Source organism: Paramisgurnus dabryanus, chromosome 9, assembly GCF_030506205.2.
Source record: "Paramisgurnus dabryanus chromosome 9, PD_genome_1.1, whole genome shotgun sequence".
Classification (NCBI taxonomy): domain Eukaryota; kingdom Metazoa; phylum Chordata; class Actinopteri; order Cypriniformes; family Cobitidae; genus Paramisgurnus; species Paramisgurnus dabryanus.
This window is the reverse complement of record NC_133345.1, coordinates 332501-355074: the sequence shown is the minus strand read 5'-3', so window position 1 is coordinate 355074 and position 22574 is coordinate 332501. Positions and strand designations below refer to the sequence as shown.

General features: G+C 45.3%; 53 non-coding genes and 16 pseudogenes across 53 annotated transcripts; all 69 read left to right on the top strand.

Moving 5' to 3' along the window:
- Window positions 1–18: 18 nt before the first annotated feature.
- On the top strand, window positions 19–137 carry LOC135759721 (5S ribosomal RNA). The gene has a single exon (XR_010536995.1). It is a non-coding gene; the product is annotated as a 5S ribosomal RNA (ribosomal RNA).
- A 125-nt stretch (window positions 138–262) lies between these two features.
- On the top strand, window positions 263–381 carry LOC135759720 (5S ribosomal RNA). Its single transcript, XR_010536994.1, has one exon. It is a non-coding gene; the product is annotated as a 5S ribosomal RNA (ribosomal RNA).
- Window positions 382–6246: 5865 nt separating this feature from the next.
- LOC135759383 (5S ribosomal RNA) lies at window positions 6247–6365 on the top strand. The gene has a single exon (XR_010536797.1). It is a non-coding gene; the product is annotated as a 5S ribosomal RNA (ribosomal RNA).
- A 125-nt stretch (window positions 6366–6490) lies between these two features.
- On the top strand, window positions 6491–6609 carry LOC135759931 (5S ribosomal RNA). The gene has a single exon (XR_010537199.1). It is a non-coding gene; the product is annotated as a 5S ribosomal RNA (ribosomal RNA).
- A 126-nt stretch (window positions 6610–6735) lies between these two features.
- On the top strand, window positions 6736–6854 carry LOC135759125 (5S ribosomal RNA). The gene has a single exon (XR_010536681.1). It is a non-coding gene; the product is annotated as a 5S ribosomal RNA (ribosomal RNA).
- A 125-nt stretch (window positions 6855–6979) lies between these two features.
- LOC135759898 (5S ribosomal RNA) lies at window positions 6980–7098 on the top strand. Its single transcript, XR_010537168.1, has one exon. It is a non-coding gene; the product is annotated as a 5S ribosomal RNA (ribosomal RNA).
- A 120-nt stretch (window positions 7099–7218) lies between these two features.
- LOC135759386 (5S ribosomal RNA) lies at window positions 7219–7337 on the top strand (annotated as a pseudogene).
- A 122-nt stretch (window positions 7338–7459) lies between these two features.
- On the top strand, window positions 7460–7578 carry LOC135759719 (5S ribosomal RNA). The gene has a single exon (XR_010536993.1). It is a non-coding gene; the product is annotated as a 5S ribosomal RNA (ribosomal RNA).
- Window positions 7579–7703: 125 nt separating this feature from the next.
- LOC135759811 (5S ribosomal RNA) lies at window positions 7704–7822 on the top strand. Its single transcript, XR_010537085.1, has one exon. It is a non-coding gene; the product is annotated as a 5S ribosomal RNA (ribosomal RNA).
- Window positions 7823–7947: 125 nt separating this feature from the next.
- On the top strand, window positions 7948–8066 carry LOC135759930 (5S ribosomal RNA). Its single transcript, XR_010537198.1, has one exon. It is a non-coding gene; the product is annotated as a 5S ribosomal RNA (ribosomal RNA).
- Window positions 8067–8192: 126 nt separating this feature from the next.
- Window positions 8193–8311, top strand: LOC135759866 (5S ribosomal RNA). The gene has a single exon (XR_010537137.1). It is a non-coding gene; the product is annotated as a 5S ribosomal RNA (ribosomal RNA).
- A 125-nt stretch (window positions 8312–8436) lies between these two features.
- Window positions 8437–8555, top strand: LOC135759864 (5S ribosomal RNA). The gene has a single exon (XR_010537135.1). It is a non-coding gene; the product is annotated as a 5S ribosomal RNA (ribosomal RNA).
- Window positions 8556–8680: 125 nt separating this feature from the next.
- Window positions 8681–8799, top strand: LOC135759427 (5S ribosomal RNA; annotated as a pseudogene).
- A 120-nt stretch (window positions 8800–8919) lies between these two features.
- Window positions 8920–9038, top strand: LOC135759385 (5S ribosomal RNA; annotated as a pseudogene).
- Window positions 9039–9159: 121 nt separating this feature from the next.
- On the top strand, window positions 9160–9278 carry LOC135759825 (5S ribosomal RNA). Its single transcript, XR_010537097.1, has one exon. It is a non-coding gene; the product is annotated as a 5S ribosomal RNA (ribosomal RNA).
- A 125-nt stretch (window positions 9279–9403) lies between these two features.
- On the top strand, window positions 9404–9522 carry LOC135759113 (5S ribosomal RNA). The gene has a single exon (XR_010536670.1). It is a non-coding gene; the product is annotated as a 5S ribosomal RNA (ribosomal RNA).
- Window positions 9523–9647: 125 nt separating this feature from the next.
- Window positions 9648–9766, top strand: LOC135759982 (5S ribosomal RNA). Its single transcript, XR_010537250.1, has one exon. It is a non-coding gene; the product is annotated as a 5S ribosomal RNA (ribosomal RNA).
- Window positions 9767–9887: 121 nt separating this feature from the next.
- LOC135759848 (5S ribosomal RNA) lies at window positions 9888–10006 on the top strand. Its single transcript, XR_010537119.1, has one exon. It is a non-coding gene; the product is annotated as a 5S ribosomal RNA (ribosomal RNA).
- Window positions 10007–10131: 125 nt separating this feature from the next.
- On the top strand, window positions 10132–10250 carry LOC135759426 (5S ribosomal RNA; annotated as a pseudogene).
- A 120-nt stretch (window positions 10251–10370) lies between these two features.
- On the top strand, window positions 10371–10489 carry LOC135759452 (5S ribosomal RNA; annotated as a pseudogene).
- A 121-nt stretch (window positions 10490–10610) lies between these two features.
- Window positions 10611–10729, top strand: LOC135759718 (5S ribosomal RNA). The gene has a single exon (XR_010536992.1). It is a non-coding gene; the product is annotated as a 5S ribosomal RNA (ribosomal RNA).
- A 125-nt stretch (window positions 10730–10854) lies between these two features.
- Window positions 10855–10973, top strand: LOC135759716 (5S ribosomal RNA). Its single transcript, XR_010536990.1, has one exon. It is a non-coding gene; the product is annotated as a 5S ribosomal RNA (ribosomal RNA).
- A 125-nt stretch (window positions 10974–11098) lies between these two features.
- LOC135759981 (5S ribosomal RNA) lies at window positions 11099–11217 on the top strand. Its single transcript, XR_010537249.1, has one exon. It is a non-coding gene; the product is annotated as a 5S ribosomal RNA (ribosomal RNA).
- Window positions 11218–11338: 121 nt separating this feature from the next.
- LOC135759188 (5S ribosomal RNA) lies at window positions 11339–11457 on the top strand. The gene has a single exon (XR_010536742.1). It is a non-coding gene; the product is annotated as a 5S ribosomal RNA (ribosomal RNA).
- A 125-nt stretch (window positions 11458–11582) lies between these two features.
- Window positions 11583–11701, top strand: LOC135759939 (5S ribosomal RNA). Its single transcript, XR_010537207.1, has one exon. It is a non-coding gene; the product is annotated as a 5S ribosomal RNA (ribosomal RNA).
- Window positions 11702–11821: 120 nt separating this feature from the next.
- Window positions 11822–11940, top strand: LOC135759450 (5S ribosomal RNA; annotated as a pseudogene).
- A 121-nt stretch (window positions 11941–12061) lies between these two features.
- On the top strand, window positions 12062–12180 carry LOC135759715 (5S ribosomal RNA). The gene has a single exon (XR_010536989.1). It is a non-coding gene; the product is annotated as a 5S ribosomal RNA (ribosomal RNA).
- A 125-nt stretch (window positions 12181–12305) lies between these two features.
- LOC135759714 (5S ribosomal RNA) lies at window positions 12306–12424 on the top strand. The gene has a single exon (XR_010536988.1). It is a non-coding gene; the product is annotated as a 5S ribosomal RNA (ribosomal RNA).
- Window positions 12425–12549: 125 nt separating this feature from the next.
- On the top strand, window positions 12550–12668 carry LOC135759897 (5S ribosomal RNA). Its single transcript, XR_010537167.1, has one exon. It is a non-coding gene; the product is annotated as a 5S ribosomal RNA (ribosomal RNA).
- A 120-nt stretch (window positions 12669–12788) lies between these two features.
- LOC135759384 (5S ribosomal RNA) lies at window positions 12789–12907 on the top strand (annotated as a pseudogene).
- Window positions 12908–13028: 121 nt separating this feature from the next.
- On the top strand, window positions 13029–13147 carry LOC135759713 (5S ribosomal RNA). The gene has a single exon (XR_010536987.1). It is a non-coding gene; the product is annotated as a 5S ribosomal RNA (ribosomal RNA).
- A 125-nt stretch (window positions 13148–13272) lies between these two features.
- On the top strand, window positions 13273–13391 carry LOC135759712 (5S ribosomal RNA). The gene has a single exon (XR_010536986.1). It is a non-coding gene; the product is annotated as a 5S ribosomal RNA (ribosomal RNA).
- A 125-nt stretch (window positions 13392–13516) lies between these two features.
- LOC135759303 (5S ribosomal RNA) lies at window positions 13517–13635 on the top strand (annotated as a pseudogene).
- Window positions 13636–13756: 121 nt separating this feature from the next.
- Window positions 13757–13875, top strand: LOC135759382 (5S ribosomal RNA; annotated as a pseudogene).
- Window positions 13876–13996: 121 nt separating this feature from the next.
- Window positions 13997–14115, top strand: LOC135759711 (5S ribosomal RNA). The gene has a single exon (XR_010536985.1). It is a non-coding gene; the product is annotated as a 5S ribosomal RNA (ribosomal RNA).
- A 125-nt stretch (window positions 14116–14240) lies between these two features.
- LOC135759710 (5S ribosomal RNA) lies at window positions 14241–14359 on the top strand. The gene has a single exon (XR_010536984.1). It is a non-coding gene; the product is annotated as a 5S ribosomal RNA (ribosomal RNA).
- Window positions 14360–14484: 125 nt separating this feature from the next.
- LOC135759873 (5S ribosomal RNA) lies at window positions 14485–14603 on the top strand. The gene has a single exon (XR_010537144.1). It is a non-coding gene; the product is annotated as a 5S ribosomal RNA (ribosomal RNA).
- A 121-nt stretch (window positions 14604–14724) lies between these two features.
- LOC135759847 (5S ribosomal RNA) lies at window positions 14725–14843 on the top strand. The gene has a single exon (XR_010537118.1). It is a non-coding gene; the product is annotated as a 5S ribosomal RNA (ribosomal RNA).
- A 125-nt stretch (window positions 14844–14968) lies between these two features.
- LOC135759896 (5S ribosomal RNA) lies at window positions 14969–15087 on the top strand. Its single transcript, XR_010537166.1, has one exon. It is a non-coding gene; the product is annotated as a 5S ribosomal RNA (ribosomal RNA).
- A 120-nt stretch (window positions 15088–15207) lies between these two features.
- On the top strand, window positions 15208–15326 carry LOC135759416 (5S ribosomal RNA; annotated as a pseudogene).
- A 125-nt stretch (window positions 15327–15451) lies between these two features.
- LOC135759709 (5S ribosomal RNA) lies at window positions 15452–15570 on the top strand. Its single transcript, XR_010536983.1, has one exon. It is a non-coding gene; the product is annotated as a 5S ribosomal RNA (ribosomal RNA).
- A 125-nt stretch (window positions 15571–15695) lies between these two features.
- LOC135759094 (5S ribosomal RNA) lies at window positions 15696–15814 on the top strand. Its single transcript, XR_010536652.1, has one exon. It is a non-coding gene; the product is annotated as a 5S ribosomal RNA (ribosomal RNA).
- Window positions 15815–15939: 125 nt separating this feature from the next.
- Window positions 15940–16058, top strand: LOC135759895 (5S ribosomal RNA). Its single transcript, XR_010537165.1, has one exon. It is a non-coding gene; the product is annotated as a 5S ribosomal RNA (ribosomal RNA).
- A 116-nt stretch (window positions 16059–16174) lies between these two features.
- LOC135759381 (5S ribosomal RNA) lies at window positions 16175–16293 on the top strand (annotated as a pseudogene).
- A 121-nt stretch (window positions 16294–16414) lies between these two features.
- LOC135759708 (5S ribosomal RNA) lies at window positions 16415–16533 on the top strand. The gene has a single exon (XR_010536982.1). It is a non-coding gene; the product is annotated as a 5S ribosomal RNA (ribosomal RNA).
- Window positions 16534–16658: 125 nt separating this feature from the next.
- LOC135759707 (5S ribosomal RNA) lies at window positions 16659–16777 on the top strand. The gene has a single exon (XR_010536981.1). It is a non-coding gene; the product is annotated as a 5S ribosomal RNA (ribosomal RNA).
- Window positions 16778–16902: 125 nt separating this feature from the next.
- On the top strand, window positions 16903–17021 carry LOC135759379 (5S ribosomal RNA; annotated as a pseudogene).
- Window positions 17022–17142: 121 nt separating this feature from the next.
- LOC135759705 (5S ribosomal RNA) lies at window positions 17143–17261 on the top strand. The gene has a single exon (XR_010536979.1). It is a non-coding gene; the product is annotated as a 5S ribosomal RNA (ribosomal RNA).
- A 124-nt stretch (window positions 17262–17385) lies between these two features.
- Window positions 17386–17504, top strand: LOC135759704 (5S ribosomal RNA). The gene has a single exon (XR_010536978.1). It is a non-coding gene; the product is annotated as a 5S ribosomal RNA (ribosomal RNA).
- Window positions 17505–17629: 125 nt separating this feature from the next.
- LOC135760008 (5S ribosomal RNA) lies at window positions 17630–17748 on the top strand. Its single transcript, XR_010537275.1, has one exon. It is a non-coding gene; the product is annotated as a 5S ribosomal RNA (ribosomal RNA).
- Window positions 17749–17873: 125 nt separating this feature from the next.
- LOC135759097 (5S ribosomal RNA) lies at window positions 17874–17992 on the top strand. Its single transcript, XR_010536654.1, has one exon. It is a non-coding gene; the product is annotated as a 5S ribosomal RNA (ribosomal RNA).
- A 125-nt stretch (window positions 17993–18117) lies between these two features.
- LOC135759984 (5S ribosomal RNA) lies at window positions 18118–18236 on the top strand. The gene has a single exon (XR_010537252.1). It is a non-coding gene; the product is annotated as a 5S ribosomal RNA (ribosomal RNA).
- A 116-nt stretch (window positions 18237–18352) lies between these two features.
- LOC135759402 (5S ribosomal RNA) lies at window positions 18353–18471 on the top strand (annotated as a pseudogene).
- A 121-nt stretch (window positions 18472–18592) lies between these two features.
- On the top strand, window positions 18593–18711 carry LOC135759703 (5S ribosomal RNA). Its single transcript, XR_010536977.1, has one exon. It is a non-coding gene; the product is annotated as a 5S ribosomal RNA (ribosomal RNA).
- Window positions 18712–18836: 125 nt separating this feature from the next.
- Window positions 18837–18955, top strand: LOC135759702 (5S ribosomal RNA). The gene has a single exon (XR_010536976.1). It is a non-coding gene; the product is annotated as a 5S ribosomal RNA (ribosomal RNA).
- A 125-nt stretch (window positions 18956–19080) lies between these two features.
- Window positions 19081–19199, top strand: LOC135759701 (5S ribosomal RNA). Its single transcript, XR_010536975.1, has one exon. It is a non-coding gene; the product is annotated as a 5S ribosomal RNA (ribosomal RNA).
- A 125-nt stretch (window positions 19200–19324) lies between these two features.
- LOC135759464 (5S ribosomal RNA) lies at window positions 19325–19443 on the top strand (annotated as a pseudogene).
- A 126-nt stretch (window positions 19444–19569) lies between these two features.
- On the top strand, window positions 19570–19688 carry LOC135759186 (5S ribosomal RNA). Its single transcript, XR_010536740.1, has one exon. It is a non-coding gene; the product is annotated as a 5S ribosomal RNA (ribosomal RNA).
- Window positions 19689–19808: 120 nt separating this feature from the next.
- On the top strand, window positions 19809–19927 carry LOC135759776 (5S ribosomal RNA). Its single transcript, XR_010537050.1, has one exon. It is a non-coding gene; the product is annotated as a 5S ribosomal RNA (ribosomal RNA).
- A 120-nt stretch (window positions 19928–20047) lies between these two features.
- Window positions 20048–20166, top strand: LOC135759488 (5S ribosomal RNA; annotated as a pseudogene).
- Window positions 20167–20287: 121 nt separating this feature from the next.
- Window positions 20288–20406, top strand: LOC135759872 (5S ribosomal RNA). Its single transcript, XR_010537143.1, has one exon. It is a non-coding gene; the product is annotated as a 5S ribosomal RNA (ribosomal RNA).
- Window positions 20407–20531: 125 nt separating this feature from the next.
- On the top strand, window positions 20532–20650 carry LOC135759700 (5S ribosomal RNA). The gene has a single exon (XR_010536974.1). It is a non-coding gene; the product is annotated as a 5S ribosomal RNA (ribosomal RNA).
- Window positions 20651–20775: 125 nt separating this feature from the next.
- LOC135759323 (5S ribosomal RNA) lies at window positions 20776–20894 on the top strand (annotated as a pseudogene).
- Window positions 20895–21019: 125 nt separating this feature from the next.
- LOC135759699 (5S ribosomal RNA) lies at window positions 21020–21138 on the top strand. Its single transcript, XR_010536973.1, has one exon. It is a non-coding gene; the product is annotated as a 5S ribosomal RNA (ribosomal RNA).
- Window positions 21139–21456: 318 nt separating this feature from the next.
- Window positions 21457–21575, top strand: LOC135759185 (5S ribosomal RNA). The gene has a single exon (XR_010536739.1). It is a non-coding gene; the product is annotated as a 5S ribosomal RNA (ribosomal RNA).
- Window positions 21576–21695: 120 nt separating this feature from the next.
- Window positions 21696–21814, top strand: LOC135759775 (5S ribosomal RNA). The gene has a single exon (XR_010537049.1). It is a non-coding gene; the product is annotated as a 5S ribosomal RNA (ribosomal RNA).
- Window positions 21815–21934: 120 nt separating this feature from the next.
- Window positions 21935–22053, top strand: LOC135759136 (5S ribosomal RNA). Its single transcript, XR_010536693.1, has one exon. It is a non-coding gene; the product is annotated as a 5S ribosomal RNA (ribosomal RNA).
- A 125-nt stretch (window positions 22054–22178) lies between these two features.
- On the top strand, window positions 22179–22297 carry LOC135759698 (5S ribosomal RNA). Its single transcript, XR_010536972.1, has one exon. It is a non-coding gene; the product is annotated as a 5S ribosomal RNA (ribosomal RNA).
- Window positions 22298–22422: 125 nt separating this feature from the next.
- LOC135759161 (5S ribosomal RNA) lies at window positions 22423–22541 on the top strand. The gene has a single exon (XR_010536716.1). It is a non-coding gene; the product is annotated as a 5S ribosomal RNA (ribosomal RNA).
- The last annotated feature ends 33 nt before the right edge of the window (window positions 22542–22574 follow it).

Here is a 22574-nt window from a genome sequence, read left to right as displayed (position 1 = left end):
CGAATCAAGTCCGCACTCGCTTACGGCCACACCACCCTGAGCACGCCCGCTCTCGTCTGATCTCGGAAGCCAAGCAGGGTCGGGCCTGGTTAGTACTTGGATGGGAGACCGCCTGGGAATACCAGGTGCTGTAAGCATTTAATTAATTAAATATTTATTTATGTCATATTTTCCCATGAATGCGTCCTTTCTGTAAGCGTTCTCCCATGGCATGGCGTTGCCACATTAGTTTTGAAGTGTCTCTCGAATCGAGTCTGCACTCGCTTACGGCCACACCACCCTGAGCACGCCCGCTCTCGTCTGATCTCGGAAGCCAAGCAGGGTCGGGCCTGGTTAGTACTTGGATGGGAGACCGCCTGGGAATACCAGGTGCTGTAAGCATTTAATTAATTAATTATTTTTTTATGTCATTTTTTCCCATGAATGCGTCCTTTCTGTAACCATTTACCGATGTCATTACGTTGCCACATTAGCCTTGAAGTGTCTCTCGAATCGAGTCAGCACTCGTTCACGGCCACACCACCCTGAGGGCGCTAGAGAGCAACAAGGAAGTAACAAGGAAGTGTGAGGCTGCAGTAGAGAGGGAAAGGCTCTCCACACGTTTGAGTTTTTCTATTTGTGTTTATTTAGTCCTAAAAGGTTTTTTTGTTTGTTTGTTTTTTGTTATTTTGTTACTTGTCCTCCCAACAGCTTAGCTGTTTGGGAGGGATCGTTTTAGTTTTTTTGTGTGTTGTTGCTTGTTTCTTTGAGGAATGGACAATATAACAGCAACAGACATGGATTTAGAACGAGGAACGCATCAGCAAATGGAAAACGGACCGGAAAAAAGACAACGAGATAAGGATGGCCCGGAAAGGAGATATAAAAGATACTACACTAAAGAAGCAACGGTGGTAGTTGATCTGGCAGAGGTGCATGAAGGAAAACCAGAGGACATAATTCAGGCATTGCTTGACAAGATGGACGTTACAAGCATACTAGCGGTAAGGCCCAAAATGATGAAAGAATATGAAATTACCTTTGAAAAGGAGGAAGATATTGAAAAGTTGGATGGAGGACTAATGATTAAAGGAAAGATTTGTGAAATTAAAAAGTTGAATAATAAAGATTTTGTTGTCTCTTTTATGCATCTGCCCGCATACCTGGACGACGGCGAGATATTACAGAAGCTACAGGGATGGGGGGTAACTCCCATCTCACAGATAAGGAGACGATTCTACAACGGCACCCACATAGAGGATGGAACAAGGTTCCTGAAGGTACGGTTCCCAAAAGAAGTGGCCTCCTTGCCCTACAGCACTAGACTTGAAACGGGAGAAGGTCCTCAATACTTCAGAGTGATACATAGCCAGCAGGTGAGAACCTGCAGGTTGTGTATGAGCCCTGAACACATGATGAAGGACTGTCCGGATTTTAAATGCTTTAAATGCGAGGAAACAGGCCACTTCGCGAGGGACTGCAAGGTAGTGAGGTGTCCGGACTGCAAGCGAGCACTGGACAAGTGCGAATGCTGGTATAGAGACCATCAACAGGAAGAAGAGCAGGAGAGCGGGCAGATGCATGAAACAGACAGCGAAGAGGAGCAACGTGAGGACATTGGAGCGACACAAGGAGAGGACAATGACAACGAGATTGAAAAGACTGAATTAACACAGAAAAGTGAGGAGCAAAATGAGAATACTGGAGTGACACAAGGAGAGGACAATGACAACGAGATTGAAAAGACTGAATTAACACAGGAAAGCGAGGAAATGGAGGATTTGATGGAGGAAAACGATACTCAACAAATTGAAACGAAGGAGCCAAAGGAGAAAGAACAAACTGGGGAGGAGGAAGGAAAGGACAAAGACAGTGAAAACATTGACGAAGACAGCACGTTGGGAACAACCAACAAAAGAAGGAGAAAAATTAAGGTAATACCAAATTTAGAGAAAGCTAAAAATAAAATGTGGAAACAAAGTTCTGAAGAGATACAAGACTGTGGAAGAAGTGAAAAGGCAGGGGAGGAAAATTGACTAACAAAATGTTGATGCAAAAGTTTTTCTTTTTTTCTTTTTATTTAATGGTGTTAAAAATTGTGAGCTTTAATGCAAGGGGATTAATGAATGGTGTGAAATTTGAAAAAGTTAAGGAACTGTGTAGAGATGAAGATGTGATTTTATTGCAAGAGACAAACTGGAAAGAAAGTGTAATGGAGGATTTTAAAAGAAGATGGGAAGGAGAATTATTTTTTAATAATGGAGAGGGAAAAATGGGAGGAGGAGTGGCGGTGTTAATAAGACAAGATAGAGGTATCATGACAAAACTAATGTATAATGACACAAAAGGGAAATGCATGGCAGTAGAAATTAAGATGGAAGAAGATGATTTTATTTTAGTAAACGTACATGCTCCAAATGAAGAAATAGAAAAGAAAAGATATTTTAATGTTATAGCTGAAGTAGTTGAAAAATGGGAGAGGGTAATGATTGCGGGGGATTTTAACACTGTTTTTAGTAAAATGGACATGGCTAATGGAATGATCTTTAAATCAGATGGGGGTAGAAAGGAGTTAAGGTCGTTGATGGGGAAAAAAAACATGATTGATGTGTGGAGGGAGAGAAATGAAAAAAATAGGGAATATACAAGAAGACAGCTGGTGGGGAATTTTATGTGTCAAACTAGAATAGACCACTTTTTAAGCACCAGGAATTTGGAATGTTTTATTGATGGAGTGTTTTATAAAGAAACAACTTTAAGTGATCACAAAATGGTGTTAATGAGAATGGATTTTAAAGGAGAAATGAAGGGACCAGGGGTATGGATTTTAAACACTGAAGTTTTAAAGGAACAGCATTTTAAAAAAGAGATAGAAAATATATTAGATGAAGGAAAAACAGACCTTATGTATATAGAAGATAAAAGACAATGGTGGGAAAACATGAAATATGACATTAGGAAATATGCAATGAGCTATAGTAAATTGTTGCAAAAGGTGAAAAGAATAAAAGAGGAAGAAATAAGAAAAACATTAAAAGAGGAGTTAAACAAAAATGAGGTAAACATACAAAGAGTAATTGAAGTGGAGGAAAAACTAAAGAAAATAGAAGAAGAAAAGTACAAAGGGGCGATGCTAAGAAGCAAAGCGAAATACACAGTAGAAGGAGAAAAATGCAACAAGTTCTTTTTAAACCTTGAGAAAAGTAGGGGGAAGGCAGGAATAATTAAAGAACTCAGAAACAAAGAAGGAAAAGTGATATTAAGTACAGAGGGTATTTTAAAAGAGGTAAACCAGTTTTATGAGGAACTTTTTACATCAGAAGAAGGAGATGAGACAAAAAGAAAAATCTTATTACAACAAATAACGAGAAAAGTTGATAAAGAAGACAAAAATGATTGTGAAAAAGATATTACAACAGAAGAAATTATAGAAGCCATCAATCAATTAGGAACGAAGAAAAGCCCAGGGATAGACGGCATTGGGAATGAGTTTTATAAAGCTTTCAAAGGAAAAATAAGTATTATTTTAAAAGAGGTTTATGAAGAGATCTTTGAAAAAGGAAAAGTGCACCCAAGAATGGGGTTAGGTCTAATGAAAATTATATATAAGAAAAAAGGAAATAAAACAGACTTGAAAAATTATAGACCAATCACAATGCTAAACACAGACCTTAAAGTTTTAGCTAAAGTTTTAGCAAATAGACTAAAACAGGTACTGCCCAATATAATTGAAACTAATCAAGCTTACGGAGTAATGGGAAGAGATATAGCAGATATTACAAGCAGCATTAGAGACATAACGTGGTATATAAAAGAAAAGGGTAAAAGCGCATATATAATAAGCATGGACTTTGAGAAGGCATTTGATAGAGTGGAACACAGATTCTTATTTGCAGTTCTAAAACAATTTGGCTTTGGGCAGAAATTCATAAAATGGATTTCAGTTTTATATACTGACATTTTAACTAAGGTAAAATGTAATGGTTATTTAACTCAACCCTTTAAAGTTTTAAGATCTATTAGACAAGGGTGTCCACTCTCAGCACAGCTGTACTCTTTGGTGGCAGAACCCCTAGGGCTTCTAATTAACAGAGGAAAACATATAAATGGAATAGAATTAGAAGACAAAGAGGAATTAACAAGAATATTCCAATATGCAGATGATACGACAATTGTAATTGAGAATATAGAAAGCGTAAAAGAAGTAATGGAAAAAATGAAATGCTACTGTATGGGCTCAGGTGCAAAACTAAATGAGGATAAAACAGTATATATGAAGTTTGGAACAACAGAGGTTTTAACAGGGGTTGTTAAGTTCAAGGAGGTACAAGAGATGAAGATATTAGGTGTTATTTTAGCAAAAAACGAGAAAGAGGCTGTCAACAACTTGTGGGAGCAAACGTTGGGAGGGATGGAGAGAAGATTGATTTTTTGGAGAAATATGTTTTTAAGTTTAAAGGGGAAAATTTTAATTGTCAACATGCTAATGCTTTCTAAGATGTGGTATAATTTGCATGTGATGTCACTGCCGAGCTGGGTTGCCCAAAGAATAAAAAAGAGTGTTTTAGAATTTTTATGGGAAAAAAAGCCTCCAAGGATAGCATATCATACGCTTATAGGAAAACCAGAAGAGGGAGGGCTAGGATTGCAAGATGTAGAACAAAAGATGAACAGTATGAGGGTAAAAGTGGTTAGAAAATATCTAGATGACAAAAACAAAGCTGAGTGGAAGAAATTGATGGGTTTTTATTTAAACAAATGTGGAGGTTTTACGCTTGAAGAAGACACTTTATGGATGAAGTTAAAAGCCTGGATGATGGAAGGGATTCCACAGTTTTATAAGGAGGTTTTAAATGCATGGAGGCTTTTTTTAACTGAGGTGGATTTTAATCCAGAGGGGAGGGAAAGGATTTTAAATCAGCCCCTGTTTTTAAATGATAAAATCAAAATAAATGAGAAAGACATTTATTATAAGAAGTGGTTACAAGTGGGGATCGTAAAAGTCAGAGACATCTTGTGGGAAGTTAAAGAAGGATTTTTACCAATCCAGGTCATTATTGATGCAATGGAGGATGAGAAGGAAGATTTTAATGTGACAACTTTAATAAACCAATATGAGGAAGTTAAGAAAGCAATTCCAAGACAGTGGTTAGAAGTGATAAATAAAAGGGAGGGAAAGGAAGATAAGATGATGGTGTTTTTAAAATGTAAAGACAAAAGGGTTAATTTTATTTTGGGAACAGTGAAAATGTTTTATGATTTTTTTACAAATAGAGTTTTTAAAGCACCTGTTGCTAACCAGATGTGGCTAAGACACTTTAATGAACTTGATGAAAAGGACATTTGGAAAAATAGAACATGGAAGTGGTTAAATGTGGACTTGGAATGTTTTGACTATTTTATCAGACATAATGTAATTTTTACTGAAATGAAACTCTGTGCAATGAACAAACAAACAAATGCCCAGTGTAAAGTCTGTAAAAAAGAGGATGAAGGTATGTTACATCTGTTTTTATTCTGTGAAAAGCTGAACCCATTTTTTAATAAACTTAAAGAAGTTGTCACAGAATTAAGAGAAAATGAAGAGGAAACTGACTGGAAGAGATTTTTTATGCTGGGAATGACAGAGAACAAAGAAAACAGGAAACTTGTGAATTTGTTGTTAATCATAGCGAAAAAAGCAATATGGAAAAGAAGGAATGTAGCAAGACACAGGAATTTTACTTTGAACCTATGGGTGCTTTTTAAGCAGATGGTAGAAGACTATGTGGAAATGTTGTACAATTATTTTAAATTGGAGAACAAGATGGGGGACTTTTACAAAATCTTTACCAAAGATGTTATAGGTGTTTTTAATCAAAAGCTTTTTAACATGCTAGGAGAAGATTAACTTTTGTTTTAGTTTCTTGGTTTAAAATTGTGTTCTGAATGTGCGGAAAAGATGCTTCTGCGATGTGACTTATGAAATGTTTCCTTAAAAATTACATTTTTTGTATGCTGATGTATTTTACATGAAATAACAATAAAAAAAAAAAAAAAAAAAAAAAAAAGCACGCCCGCTCTCGTCTGATCTCGGAAGCCAAGCAGGGTCGGGCCTGGTTAGTACTTGGATGGGAGACCGCCTGGGAATACCTGGTGCTGTAAGAATTTAATTAATTATTTATTTATGTCATTTTTGCCATGAATGCGTCCTTTCTGTAAGCATTCTCCCATGGCATGGCGTTGCCACATTAGTTTTGAAGTGTCTCTCGAATCAAGTCCGCACTCGCTTACGGCCACACCACCCTGAGAACGCCCGCTCTCGTCTGATCTCGGAAGCCAAGCAGGGTCGGGCCTGGTTAGTACTTGGATGGGAGACCGCCTGGGAATACCAGGTGCTGTAAGCATTTAATTAATTAAATATTTATTTATGTCATATTTTCCCATGAATGCGTCCTTTCTGTAAGCGTTCTCCCATGGCATGGCGTTGCCACATTAGTTTTGAAGTGTCTCTCGAATCGAGTCTGCACTCGCTTACGGCCACACCACCCTGAGCACGCCCGCTCTCGTCTGATCTCGGAAGCCAAGCAGGGTCGGGCCTGGTTAGTACTTGGATGGGAGACCGCCTGGGAATACCAGGTGTTGTAAGCATTTAATTAATTAATAATTTTTTTTATGTCATTTTTTCCCATGAATGCGTCCTTTCTGTAACCATTTACCGATGTCATTGCGTTGCCACATTAGCCTTGAAGTGTCTCTCGAATCGAGTCAGCACTCGCTTACGGCCACACCACCCTGAGCAAGCCCGCTCTCGTCTGATCTCGGAAGCCAAGCAGGGTCGGGCCTGGTTAGTACTTGGATGGGAGACCGCCTGGGAATACCAGGTGCTGTAAGCATTTAATTAATTAATTATTTTTTTATGTCATTTTTTCCCATGAATGCGTCCTTTCTGTAACCATTTACCGATGTCATTGCGTTGCCACATTAGCCTTGAAGTGTCTCTCGAATCGAGTCAGCACTCGTTTACGGCCACACCACCCTGAGCACGCCCGCTCTCGTCTGATCTCGGAAGCCAAGCAGGGTCGGGCCTGGTTAGTACTTGGATGGGAGACCGCCTGGGAATACCTGGTGCTGTAAGCATTTAATTAATTAATTATTTATGTCATTTTTCCCATGAATGCGTCCTTTCTGTAAGCATTCTCCCATGGCATGGCGTTGCCACATTAGTTTTGAAGTGTCTCTCGAATCGAGTCAGCACTCGCTTACGGCCACACCACCCTGAGCAAGCCCGCTCTCGTCTGATCTCGGAAGCCAAGCAGGGTCGGGCCTGGTTAGTACTTGGATGGGAGACCGCCTGGGAATACCAGGTTCTGTAAGCATTTAATTAATTAATTATTTATGTCACTTTTTTCCCATGAATGCGATCTTTCTGTAAGCGTTCACTGATGTCATGGCGTTGCCACATAAGTCTTGAAGTGTCTATCGAAGCGAGTCAGCACTCGCTTACGGCCACACCACCCTGAGCACGCCCGCTCTCGTCTGATCTCGGAAGCCAAGCAGGGTCGGGCCTGGTTAGTACTTGGATGGGAGACCGCCTGGGAATACCAGGTGCTGTAAGCATTTAATTAATTAATAATTTTTTTATGTCATTTTTTCCCATGAATGCGTCCTTTCTGTAAGCGTTCTCCCATGGCATGGCGTTGCCACATTAGTTTTGAAGTGTCTCTCGAATCAAGTCCGCACTCGCTTACGGCCACACCACCCTGAGCACGCCCGCTCTCGTCTGATCTCGGAAGCCAAGCAGGGTTGGGCCTGGTTAGTACTTGGATGGGAGACCGCCTGGGAATGCCAGGTGCTGTAAGCATTTAATTAATTAAATATTTATTTATGTCATATTTTCCCATGAATGCGTCCTTTCTGTAAGCGTTCTCCCATGGCATGGCGTTGCCACATTAGTTTTGAAGTGTCTCTCGAATCGAGTCTGCACTCGCTTACGGCCACACCACCCTGAGCACGCCCGCTCTCGTCTGATCTCGGAAGCCAAGCAGGGTCGGGCCTGGTTAGTACTTGGATGGGAGACCGCCTGGGAATACCAGGTGTTGTAAGCATTTAATTAATTAATAATTTTTTTTAAGTCATTTTTTCCCATGAATGCGTCCTTTCTGTAACCATTTACCGATGTCATTGCGTTGCCACATTAGCCTTAAAGTGTCTCTCGAATCGAGTCAGCACTCGTTTACGGCCACACCACCCTGAGCACGCCCGCTCTCGTCTGATCTCGGAAGCCAAGCAGGGTCGGGCCTGGTTAGTACTTGGATGGGAGACCGCCTGGGAATACCAGGTGCTGTAAGCATTTAATTGATTAATTATTTTTTTATGTCATTTTTTCCCATGAATGCGATCTTTCTGTAAGCGTTCACTGATGTCATGGCGTTGCCACATAAGTCTTGAAGTGTCTATCGAAGCGAGTCAGCACTCGTTTACGGCCACACCACCCTGAGCACGCCCGCTCTCGTCTGATCTCGGAAGCCAAGCAGGGTCGGGCCTGGTTAGTACTTGGATGGGAGACCGCCTGGGAATACCAGGTGCTGTAAGCATTTAATTAATTAATTATTTTTTTATGTCATTTTTTCCCATGAATGCGTCCTTTCTGTAACCATTTACCGATGTCATTGCGTTGCCACATTAGCCTTGAAGTGTCTCTCGAATCGAGTCAGCACTCGTTTACGGCCACACCACCCTGAGCACGCCCGCTCTCGTCTGATCTCGGAAGCCAAGCAGGGTCGGGCCTGGTTAGTACTTGGATGGAAGACCGCCTGAGAATACCTAGTGCTGTAAGCATTTAATTAATTAATTATTTATGTCATTTTTCCCATGAATGCGTCCTTTCTGTAAGCATTCTCCCATGGCATGGCGTTGCCACATTAGTTTTGAAGTGTCTCTCGAATCGAATCAGCACTCGCTTACGGCCACACCACCCTGAGCAAGCCCGCTCTCGTCTGATCTCGGAAGCCAAGCAGGGTCGGGCCTGGTTAGTACTTGGATGGGAGACCGCCTGGGAATACCAGGTTCTGTAAGCATTTAATTAATTAATTATTTATGTCATTTTTTCCCATGAATGCGATCTTTCTGTAAGCGTTCACTGATGTCATGGCGTTGCCACATAAGTCTTGAAGTGTCTATCGAAGCGAGTCAGCACTCGCTTACAGCCACACCACCCTGAGCACGCCCGCTCTCGTCTGATCTCGGAAGCCAAGCAGGGTCGGGCCTGGATAGTACTTGGATGGGAGACCGCCTGGGAATACCAGGTGCTGTAAGCATTTAATTAATTAAATATTTATTTATGTCATATTTTTCCATGAATGCGTCCTTTCTGTAAGCGTTCTCCCATGGCATGGCGTTGCCACATTAGTTTTGAAGTGTCTCTCGAATCGAGTCTGCACTCGCTTACGGCGACACCACCCTGAGCACGCCCGCTCTCGTCTGATCTCGGAAGCCAAGCAGGGTCGGGCCTGGTTAGTACTTGAATGGGAGACCGCCTGGGAATACCAGGTGCTGTAAGCATTTAATTAATTAATTATTTTTTTATGTCATTTTTTCCCATGAATGCGATCTTTCTGTAAGCGTTCACTGATGTCATGGCGTTGCCACATAAGTCTTGAAGTGTCTATCGAAGCGAGTCAGCACTCGCTTATGGCCACACCACCCTGAGCACGCCCGCTCTCGTCTGATCTCGGAAGCCAAGCAGGGTCGGGCCTGGTTAGTACTTGGATGGGAGACCGCCTGGGAATATCAGGTGCTGTAAGCATTTAATTAATTAATTATTTATGTCATTTTTTCCCATGAATGCGATCTTTCTGTAAGCGTTCACTGATGTCATGGCGTTGCCACATAAGTCTTGAAGTGTCTATCGAAGCGAGTCAGCACTCGCTTACGGCCACACCACCCTGAGCACGCCCGCTCTCGTCTGATCTCGGAAGCCAAGCAGGGTCGGGCCTGGTAAGTACTTGGATGGGAGACCGCCTGGGAATACCAGGTGCTGTAAGCATTTAATTAATTAATTATTTTTTTATGTCATTTTTTCCCATGAATGCGTCCTTTCTGTAACCATTTACCGATGTCATTGCGTTGCCACATTAGCCTTGAAGTGTCTCTCGAATCGAGTCAGCACTCGTTTACGGCCACACCACCCTGAGCACGCCCGCTCTCGTCTGATCTCGGAAGCCAAGCAGGGTCGGGCCTGGTTAGTACTTGGATGGAAGACCGCCTGAGAATACCTAGTGCTGTAAGCATTTAATTAATTAATTATTTATGTCATTTTTCCCATGAATGCGTCCTTTCTGTAAGCATTCTCCCATGGCATGGCGTTGCCACATTAGTTTTGAAGTGTCTCTCGAATCGAATCAGCACTCGCTTACGGCCACACCACCCTGAGCAAGCCCGCTCTCGTCTGATCTCGGAAGCCAAGCAGGGTCGGGCCTGGTTAGTACTTGAATGGGAGACCGCCTGGGAATACCAGGTTCTGTAAGCATTTAATTAATTAATTATTTATGTCATTTTTTCCCATGAATGCGATCTTTCTGTAAGCGTTCACTGATGTCATGGCGTTGCCACATAAGTCTTGAAGTGTCTATCGAAGCGAGTCAGCACTCGCTTACGGCCACACCACCCTGAGCACGCCCGCTCTCGTCTGATCTCGGAAGCCAAGCAGGGTCGGGCCTGGTTAGTACTTGGATGGGAGACCGCCTGGGAATACCAGGTGCTGTAAGCATTTAATTAATTAAATATTTATTTATGTCATATTTTCCCATGAATGCGTCCTTTCTGTAAGCGTTCTCCCATGGCATGGCGTTGCCACATTAGTTTTGAAGTGTCTCTCGAATCGAGTCTGCACTCGCTTACGGCCACACCACCCTGAGCACGCCCGCTCTCGTCTGATCTCGGAAGCCAAGCAGGGTCGGGCCTGGTTAGTACTTGGATGGGAGACCGCCTGGGAATACCAGGTGCTGTAAGCATTTAATTAATTAATTATTTTTTTATGTCATTTTTTCCCATGAATGCGATCTTTCTGTAAGCGTTCACTGATGTCATGGCGTTGCCACATAAGTCTTGAAGTGTCTATCGAAGCGAGTCAGCACTCGCTTATGGCCACACCACCCTGAGCACGCCCGCTCTCGTCTGATCTCGGAAGCCAAGCAGGGTCGGGCCTGGTTAGTACTTGGATGGGAGACCGCCTGGGAATATCAGGTGCTGTAAGCATTTAATTAATTAATTATTTATATCATTTTTTCCCATGAATGCGATCTTTCTGTAAGCGTTCACTGATGTCATGGCGTTGCCACATAAGTCTTGAAGTGTCTATCGAAGCGAGTCAGCACTCCCTTACGGCCACACCACCCTGAGCACGCCCGCTCTCGTCTGATCTCGGAAGCCAAGCAGGGTCGGGCCTGGTAAGTACTTGGATGGGAGACCGCCTGGGAATACCAGGTGCTGTAAGCATTTAATTAATTAATTATTTTTTTATGTCATTTTTTCCCATGAATGCGTCCTTTCTGTAACCATTTACCGATGTCATTGCGTTGCCACATTAGCCTTGAAGTGTCTCTCGAATCGAGTCAGCACTCGTTTACGGCCACACCACCCTGAGCACGCCCGCTCTCGTCTGATCTCGGAAGCCAAGCAGGGTCGGGCCCGGTTAGTACTTGGATGGGAGACCGCCTGGGAATACCTGGTGCTGTAAGCATTTAATTAATTAATTATTTATGTCATTTTTCCCATGAATGCGTCCTTTCTGTAAGCATTCTCCCATGGCATGGCGTTGCCACATTAGTTTTGAAGTGTCTCTCGAATCGAGTCAGCACTCGTTTACGGCCACACCACCCTGAGCAAGCCCGCTCTTGTCTGATCTCGGAAACCAAGCAGGGTCGGGCCTGGTTAGTACTTGGATGGGAGACCGCCTGGGAATACCAGGTGCTGTAAGCATTTAATTAATTAATTATTTATGTCATTTTTTCCCATGAATGCGATCTTTCTGTAAGCGTTCACTGATGTCATGGCGTTGCCACATAAGTCTTGAAGTGTCTATCGAAGCGAGTCAGCACTCGCTTACGGCCACACCACCCTGAGCACGCCCGCTCTCGTCTGATCTCGGAAGCCAAGCAGGGTCGGGCCTGGTTAGTACTTGGATGGGAGACCGCCTGGGAATACCAGGTGCTGTAAGCATTTAATTAATTAATAATTTTTTTATGTCATTTTTTCCCATGAATGCGATCTTTCTGTAAGCGTTCACTGATGTCATGGCGTTGCCACATTAGTCTTAAAGTGTCTATCGAAGCGAGTCAGCACTCGCTTACGGCCACACCACCCTGAGCACGCCCGCTCTCGTCTGATCTCGGAAGCCAAGCAGGGTCGGGCCTGGTTAGTACTTGGATGGGAGACCGCCTGGGAATACCAGGTGCTGTAAGCATTTAATTAATTAATTATTTTTTTATGTCATTTTTTCCCATGAATGCGTCCTTTCTGTAACCATTTACCGATGTCATTGCGTTGCCACATTAGCCTTGAAGTGTCTCTCGAATCGAGTCAGCACTCGTTTACGGCCACACCACCCTGAGCACGCCCGCTCTCGTCTGATCTCGGAAGCCAAGCAGGGTCGGGCCTGGTTAGTACTTGGATGGGAGACCGCCTGGGAATACCTGGTGCTGTAAGCATTTAATTAATTAATTATTTATGTCATTTTTCCCATGAATGCGTCCTTTCTGTAAGCATTCTCCCATGGCATGGCGTTGCCACATTAGTTTTGAAGTGTCTCTCGAATCGAGTCAGCACTCGCTTACGGCCACACCACCCTGAGCAAGCCCGCTCTCGTCTGATCTCGGAAGCCAAGCAGGGTCGGGCCTGGTTAGTACTTGGATGGGAGACCGCCTGGGAATACCAGGTTCTGTAAGCATTTAATTAATTAATTATTTATGTCATTTTTTCCCATGAATGCGATCTTTCTGTAAGCGTTCACTGATGTCATGGCGTTGCCACATAAGTCTTGAAGTGTCTATCGAAGCGAGTCAGCACTCGCTTACGGCCACACCACCCTGAGCACGCCCGCTCTCGTCTGATCTCGGAAGCCAAGCAGGGTCGGGCCTGGTTAGTACTTGGATGGGAGACCGCCTGGGAATACCAGGTGCTGTAAGCATTTAATTAATTAATAATTTTTTTATGTCATTTTTTCCCATGAATGCGTCCTTTCTGTAAGCGTTCTCCCATGGCATGGCGTTGCCACATTAGTTTTGAAGTGTCTCTCGAATCAAGTCCGCACTCGCTTACGGCCACACCACCCTGAGCACGCCCGCTCTCGTCTGATCTCGGAAGCCAAGCAGGGTCGGGCCTGGTTAGTACTTGGATGGGAGACCGCCTGGGAATACCAGGTGCTGTAAGCATTTAATTAATTAATTATTTTTTTATGTCATTTTTTCCCATGAATGCGTCCTTTCTGTAACCATTTACCGATGTCATTGCGTTGCCACATTAGCCTTGAAGTGTCTCTCGAATCGAGTCAGCACTCGTTTACGGCCACACCACCCTGAGCACGCCCGCTCTCGTCTGATCTCGGTAGCCAAGCAGGGTCGGGCCTGGTTAGTACTTGGATGGGAGACCGCCTGGGAATACCAGGTTCTGTAAGCATTTAATTAATTAATTATTTATGTCATTTTTTCCCATGAATGCGTCCTTTCTGTAAGCATTCTCCCATGGCATGGCGTTGCCACATTAGTTTTGAAGTGTCTCTCGAATCGAATCAGCACTCGCTTACGGCCACACCACCCTGAGCAAGCCCGCTCTCGTCTGATCTCGGAAGCCAAGCAGGGTCGGGCCTGGTTAGTACTTGGATGGGAGACCGCCTGGGAATACCAGGTTCTGTAAGCATTTAATTAATTAATTATTTATTTCATTTTTTCCCATGAATGCGATCTTTCTGTAAGCGTTCACTGATGTCATGGCGTTGCCACATAAGTCTTGAAGTGTCTATCGAAGCGAGTCAACACTCGCTTACGGCCACACCACCCTGAGCACGCCCGCTCTCGTCTGATCTCGGAAGCCAAGCAGGGTCGGGCCTGGTTAGTACTTGGATGGGAGACCGCCTGGGAATACCAGGTGCTGTAAGCATTTAATTAATTAAATATTTATTTATGTCATATTTTCCCATGAATGCGTCCTTTCTGTAAGCGTTCTCCCATGGCATGGCGTTGCCACATTAGTTTTGAAGTGTCTCTCGAATCGAGTCTGCACTCGCTTACGGCCACACCACCCTGAGCACGCCCGCTCTCGTCTGATCTCGGAAGCCAAGCAGGGTCGGGCCTGGTTAGTACTTGGATGGGAGACCGCCTGGGAATACCAGGTGCTGTAAGCATTTAATTAATTAATTATTTTTTTATGTCATTTTTTCCCATGAATGCGATCTTTCTGTAAGCGTTCACTGATGTCATGGCGTTGCCACATAAGTCTTGAAGTGTCTATCGAAGCGAGTCAGCACTCGCTTATGGCCACACCACCCTGAGCACGCCCGCTCTCGTCTGATCTCGGAAGCCAAGCAGGGTCGGGCCTGGTTAGTACTTGGATGGGAGACCGCCTGGGAATACCAGGTGCTGTAAGCATTTAATTAATTAATTATTTATGTCATTTTTTCCCATGAATGCGATCTTTCTGTAAGCGTTCACTGATGTCATGGCGTTGCCACATAAGTCTTGAAGTGTCTATCGAAGCGAGTCAGCACTCGCTTACGGCCACACCACCCTGAGCACGCCCGCTCTCGTCTGATCTCGGAAGCCAAGCAGGGTCGGGCCTGGTAAGTACTTGGATGGGAGACCGCCTGGGAATACCAGGTGCTGTAAGCATTTAATTAATTAATTATGTTTTTATGTCATTTTTTCCCATGAATGCGTCCTTTCTGTAACTATTTACCGATGTCATTGTGTTGCCACATTAGCCTTGAAGTTTCTCTCGAATCGAGTCAGCACTCGTTTACGGCCACACCACCCTGAGCACGCCCGCTCTCGTCTGATCTCGGAAGCCAAGCAGGGTCGGGCCTGGTTAGTACTTGGATGGGAGACCGCCTGGGAATACCTGGTGCTGTAAGCATTTAATTAATTAATTATTTATGTCATTTTTCCCATGAATGCGTCCTTTCTGTAAGCATTCTCCCATGGCATGGCGTTGCCACATTAGTTTTGAAGTGTCTCTCGAATCGAGTCAGCACTCGCTTACGGCCACACCACCCTGAGCAAGCCCGCTCTCGTCTGATCTCGGAAACCAAGCAGGGTCGGGCCTGGTTAGTACTTGGATGGGAGACCGCCTGGGAATACCAGGTTCTGTAAGCATTTAATTAATTAATAATTTTTTTATGTCATTTTTTCCCATGAATGCGATCTTTCTGTAAGCGTTCACTGATGTCATGGCGTTGCCACATAAGTCTTGAAGTGTCTATCGAAGCGAGTCAGCACTCGCTTACGGCCACACCACCCTGAGCACGCCCGCTCTCGTCTGATCTCGGAAGCCAAGCAGGGTCGGGCCTGGTTAGTACTTGGATGGGAGACCGCCTGGGAATACCAGGTGCTGTAAGCATTTAATTAATTAATAATTTTTTTATGTCATTTTTTCCCATGAATGCGATCTTTCTGTAAGCGTTCACTGATGTCATGGCGTTGCCACATTAGTCTTGAAGTGTCTATCGAAGCGAGTCAGCACTCGCTTACGGCCACACCACCCTGAGCACGCCCGCTCTCGCCTGATCTCGGAAGCCAAGCAGGGTCGGGCCTGGTTAGTACTTGGATGGGAGACCGCCTGGGAATACCAGGTGCTGTAAGCATTTAATTAATTAATTATTTTTTTATGTCATTTTTTCCCATGAATGCGTCCTTTCTGTAACCATTTATCGATGTCATTGCGTTGCCACATTAGCCTTGAAGTGTCTCTCGAATCGAGTCAGCACTCGTTTACGGCCACACCACCCTGAGCACGCCCGCTCTCGTCTGATCTCGGAAGCCAAGCAGGGTCGGGCCTGGTTAGTACTTGGATGGGAGACCGCCTGGGAATACCTGGTGCTGTAAGCATTTAATTAATTATTTATGTCATTTTTCCCATGAATGCGTCCTTTCTGTAAGCATTCTCCCATGGCATGGCGTTGCCACATTAGTTTTGAAGTGTCTCTCGAATCGAGTCAGCACTCGCTTACGGCCACACCACCCTGAGCAAGCCCGCTCTCGTCTGATCTCGGAAGCCAAGCAGGGTCGGGCCTGGTTAGTACTTGGATGGGAGACCGCCTGGGAATACCAGGTTCTGTAAGCATTTAATTAATTAATTATTTATGTCATTTTTTCCCATGAATGCGATCTTTCTGTAAGCGTTCACTGATGTCATGGTGTTGCCACATAAGTCTTGAAGTGTCTATCGAAGCGAGTCAGCACTCGCTTACGGCCACACCACCCTGAGCACGCCCGCTCTCGTCTGATCTCGGAAGCCAAGCAGGGTCGGGCCTGGTTAGTACTTGGATGGGAGACCGCCTGGGAATACCAGGTGCTGTAAGCATTTAATTAATTAATAATTTTTTTATGTCATTTTTTCCCATGAATGCGTCCTTTCTGTAAGCGTTCTCCCATGGCATGGCGTTGCCACATTAGTTTTGAAGTGTCTCTCGAATCAAGTCCGCACTCGCTTACGGCCACACCACCCTGAGCACGCCCGCTCTCGTCTGATCTCGGAAGCCAAGCAGGGTCGGGCCTGGTTAGTACTTGGATGGGAGACCGCCTGGGAATACCAGGTGCTGTAAGCATTTAATTAATTAAATATTTATTTATGTCATATTTTCCCATGAATGCGTCCTTTCTGTAAGCGTTCTCCCATGGCATGGCGTTGCCACATTAGTTTTGAAGTGTCTCTCGAATCGAGTCAGCACTCGCTTACGGCCACACCACCCTGAGCAAGCCCGCTCTCGTCTGATCTCGGAAGCCAAGCAGGGTCGGGCCTGGTTAGTACTTGGATGGGAGACCGCCTGGGAATACCAGGTTCTGTAAGCATTTAATTAATTAATTATTTATGTCATTTTTTCCCATGAATGCGATCTTTCTGTAAGCGTTCACTGATGTCATGGCGTTGCCACATAAGTCTTGAAGTGTCTATCGAAGCGAGTCAGCACTCGCTTACGGCCACACCACCCTGAGCACGCCCGCTCTCGTCTGATCTCGGAAGCCAAGCAGGGTCGGGCCTGGTTAGTACTTGGATGGGAGACCGCCTGGGAATACCAGGTGCTGTAAGCATTTAATTAATTAATAATTTTTTATGTCATTTTTTCCCATGAATGCGTCCTTTCTGTAAGCGTTCTCCCATGGCATGGCGTTGCCACATTAGTTTTGAAGTGTCTCTCGAATCAAGTCCGCACTCGCTTACGGCCACACCACCCTGAGCACGCCCGCTCTCGTCTGATCTCGGAAGCCAAGCAGGGTCGGGCCTGGTTAGTACTTGGATGGGAGACCGCCTGGGAATACCAGGTGCTGTAAGCATTTAATTAATTAAATATTTATTTATGTCATATTTTCCCATGAATGCGTCCTTTCTGTAACCATTTACCGATGTCATTGCGTTGCCACATTAGCCTTGAAGTGTCTCTCGAATCGAGTCAGCACTCGTTTACGGCCACACCACCCTGAGCACGCCCGCTCTCGTCTGATCTCGGAAGCCAAGCAGGGTCGGGCCTGGTTAGTACTTGGATGGGATACCGCCTGGGAATACCAGGTGCTGTAAGCATTTAATTAATTAATTATTTTTTTATGTCATTTTTTCCCATTAATGCGATCTTTCTGTAAGCGTTCACTGATGTCATGGCGTTGCCACATAAGTCTTGAAGTGTCTATCGAAGCGAGTCAGCACTCGCTTACGGCCACACCACCCTGAGGACGCCCGCTCTCGTCTGATCTCGGAAGCCAAGCAGGGTCGGGCCTGGTTAGTACTTGCATGGGAGACCGCCTGGGAATACCAGGTGCTGTAAGCATTTAATTAATTAATTATTTTTTTATGTCATTTTTTCCCATGAATGCGTCCTTTCTGTAACCATTTATCGATGTCATTGCGTTGCCACATTAGCCTTGAAGTGTCTCTCGAATCGAGTCAGCACTCGTTTACGGCCACACCACCCTGAGCACGCCCGCTCTCTTCTGATCTCGGAAGCCAAGCAGGGTCGGGCCTGGTTAGTACTTGGATGGGAGACCGCCTGGGAATACCTGGTGCTGTAAGCATTTAATTAATTATTTATGTCATTTTTCCCATGAATGCGTCCTTTCTGTAAGCATTCTCCCATGGCATGGCGTTGCCACATTAGTTTTGAAGTGTCTCTCGAATCGAGTCAGCACTCGCTTACAGCCACACCACCCTGAGCAAGCCCGCTCTCGTCTGATCTCGGAAGCCAAGCAGGGTCGGGCCTGGTTAGTACTTGGATGGGAGACCGCCTGGGAATACCAGGTTCTGTAAGCATTTAATTAATTAATTATTTATGTCATTTTTTCCCATGAATGCGATCTTTCTGTAAGCGTTCACTGATGTCATGGTGTTGCCACATAAGTCTTGAAGTGTCTATCGAAGCGAGTCAGCACTCGCTTACGGCCACACCACCCTGAGCACGCCCGCTCTCGTCTGATCTCGGAAGCCAAGCAGGGTCGGGCCTGGTTAGTACTTGGATGGGAGACCGCCTGGGAATACCAGGTGCTGTAAGCATTTAATTAATTAATAATTTTTTTATGTCATTTTTTCCCATGAATGCGTCCTTTCTGTAAGCGTTCTCCCATGGCATGGCGTTGCCACATTAGTTTTGAAGTGTCTCTCGAATCAAGTCCGCACTCGCTTACGGCCACACCACCCTGAGCACGCCCGCTCTCGTCTGATCTCGGAAGCCAAGCAGGGTCGGGCCTGGTTAGTACTTGGATGGGAGACCGCCTGGGAATACCAGGTGCTGTAAGCATTTAATTAATTAAATATTTATTTATGTCATATTTTCCCATGAATGCGTCCTTTCTGTAAGCGTTCTCCCATGGCATGGCGTTGCCACATTAGTTTTGAAGTGTCTCTCGAATCGAGTCTGCACTTGCTTACGGCCACACCACCCTGAGCACGCCCGCTCTCGTCTGATCTCGGAAGCCAAGCAGGGTCGGGCCTGGTTAGTACTTGGATGGGAGACCGCCTGGGAATACCAGGTGCTGTAAGCATTTAATTAATTAATTATTTTTTTATGTCATTTTTTCCCATTAATGCGATCTTTCTGTAAGCGTTCACTGATGTCATGGCGTTGCCACATAAGTCTTGAAGTGTCTATCGAAGCGAGTCAGCACTCGCTTACGGCCACACCACCCTGAGGACGCCCGCTCTCGTCTGATCTCGGAAGCCAAGCAGGATCGGGCCTGGTTAGTACTTGGATTGGAGACCGCCTGGGAATACCAGGTGCTGTAAGCATTTAATTAATTAATTATTTTTTTTATGTCATTTTTTCCCATGAATGCGTCCTTTCTGTAACCATTTACCGATGTCATTGCGTTGCCACATTAGCCTTGAAGTGTCTCTCGAATCGAGTCAGCACTCGTTTACGGCCACACCACCCTGAGCACGCCCGCTCTCGTCTGATCTCGGAAGCCAAGCAGGGTCGGGCCTGGTTAGTACTTGGATGGGAGACCGCCTGGGAATACCTGGTGCTGTAAGAATTTAATTAATTAATTATTTATGTCATTTTTCCCATGAATGCGTCCTTTCTGTAAGCGTTCTCCCATGACATGGCGTTGCCACATTAGTTTTGAAGTGTCTCTCGAATCAAGTCCGCACTCGCTTACGGCCACACCACCCTGAGCACGCCCGCTCTCGTCTGATCTCGGAAGCCAAGCAGGGTCGGGCCTGGTTAGTACTTGGATGGGAGACCGCCTGGGAATACCTGGTGCTGTAAGCATTTAATTATTTAATTATTTATGTCATTTTTCCCATGAATGCGTCCTTTCTGTAAGCGTTCTCCCATGGCATGGCGTTGCCACATTAGTTTTGAAGTGTCTCTCGAATTGAGTCAGCACTCGCTTACGGCCACACCACCCTGAGCAAGCCCGCTCTCGTCTGATCTCGGAAGCCAAGCAGTGTCGGGCCTGGTTAGTACTTGGATGGGAGACCGCCTGGGAATACCAGGTTCTGTAAGCATTTAATTAATTAATTATTTATGTCATTTTTTCCCATGAATGCGATCTTTCTGTAAGCGTTCACTGATGTCATGGCGTTGCCACATAAGTCTTGAAGTGTCTATCGAAGCGAGTCAGCACTCGCTTATGGCCACACCACCCTGAGCACGCCCGCTCTCGTCTGATCTCGGAAGCCAAGCAGGGTCGGGCCTGGTTAGTACTTGGATGGGAGACCGCCTGGGAATACCAGGTGCTGTAAGCATTTAATTAATTAATAATTTTTTTATGTCATTTTTTCCCATGAATGCGTCCTTTCTGTAAGCGTTCTCCCATGGCATGGCGTTGCCACATTAGTTTTGAAGTGTCTCTCGAATCAAGTCCGCACTCGCTTACGGCCACACCACCCTGAGCACGCCCGCTCTCGTCTGATCTCGGAAGCCAAGCAGGGTCGGGCCTGGTTAGTACTTGGATGGGAGACCGCCTGGGAATACCAGGTGCTGTAAGCATTTAATTAATTAATTATTTTTTTATGTCATTTTTTCCCATGAATGCGATCTTTCTGTAAGCGTTCACTGATGTCGTGGCGTTGCCACATAAGTCTTGAAGTGTCTATCGAAGCGAGTCAGCACTCGCTTACGGCCACACCACCCTGAGCACGCCCGCTCTCGTCTGATCTCGGAAGCCAAGCAGGGTCGGGCCTGGTTAGTACTTGGATTGGAGACCGACTGGGAATTCCAGGTGCTGTAAGCATTTAATTAATTAATTATTTTTTTATGTCATTTTTTCCCATGAATGCGTCCTTTCTGTAAGCGTTCTCCCATGGCATGGCGTTGCCACATTAGTTTTGAAGTGTCTCTCGAATCAAGTCCGCACTCGCTTACGGCCACACCACCCTGAGCACGCCCGCTCTCGTCTGATCTCGGAAGCCAAGCAGGGTCGGGCCTGGTTAGTACTTGGATGGGAGACCGCCTGGGAATACCAGGTGCTGTAAGCATTTAATTAATTAATTATTTTTTTATGTCATTTTTTCCCATTAATGCGATCTTTCTGTAAGCGTTCACTGATGTCATGGCGTTGCCACATAAGTCTTGAAGTGTCTATCGAAGCGAGTCAGCACTTGCTTACGGCCACACCACCCTGAGCACGCCCGCTCTCGTCTGATCTCGGAAGCCAAGCAGGGTCGGGCCTGGTTAGTACTTGGATGGGAGACCCATCATTTTTTCCCATGAATGCGTCCTTTCTGTAACCATTTACCGATGTCATTGCGTTGCCACATTAGCCTTGAAGTGTCTCTCGAATCGAGTCAGCACTCGTTTACGGCCACACCACCCTGAGCACGCCCGCTCTCGTCTGATCTCGGAAGCCAAGCAGGGTCGGGCCTGGTTAGTACTTGGATGGGAGACCGCCTGGGAATACCTGGTGCTGTAAGAATTTAATTAATTAATTATTTATGTCATTTTTCCCATGAATGCGTCCTTTCTGTAAGCGTTCTCCCATGGCATGGCGTTGCCACATTAGTTTTGAAGTGTCTCTCGAATCAAGTCCGCACTCGCTTACGGCCACACCACCCTGAGCACGCCCGCTCTCGTCTGATCTCGGAAGCCAAGCAGGGTCGGGCCTGGTTAGTACTTGGATGGGAGACCGCCTGGGAATACCTGGTGCTGTAAGCATTTAATTAATTAATTATTTATGTCATTTTTCCCATGAATGCGTCCTTTCTGTAAGCGTTCTCCCATGGCATGGCGTTGCCACATTAGTTTTGAAGTGTCTCTCGAATCGAGTCAACACTCGCTTACGGCCACACCACCCTGAGCAAGCCCGCTCTCGTCTGATCTCGGAAGCCAAGCAGGGTCGGGCCTGGTTAGTACTTGGATGGGAGACCGCCTGGGAATACCTGGTGCTGTAAGCATTTAATTAATTAATAATTTTTTTATGTCATTTTTTCCCATGAATGCGTCCTTTCTGTAAGCGTTCTCCCATGGCATCGCGTTGCCACATTAGTTTTGAAGTGTCTCTCGAATCAAGTCCGCACTCGCTTACGGCCACACCACCCTGAGCACGCCCGCTCTCGTCTGATCTCGGAAGCCAAGCAGGGTCGGGCCTGGTTAGTACTTGGATGGGAGACCGCCTGGGAATACCAGGTGCTGTAAGCATTTAATTAATTAAATATTTATTTATGTCATATTTTCCCATGAATGCGTCCTTTCTGTAAGCGTTCTCCCATGGCATGGCGTTGCCACAATAGTTTTGAAGTGTCTCTCAAATCAAGTCCGCACTCGCTTACGGCCACACCACCCTGAGCACGCCCGCTCTCGTCTGATCTCGGAAGCCAAGCAGGGTCGGGCCTGGTTAGTACTTGGATGGGAGACCGCCTGGGAATACCAGGTTCTGTAAGCATTTAATTAATTAATTATTTATGTCATTTTTTCC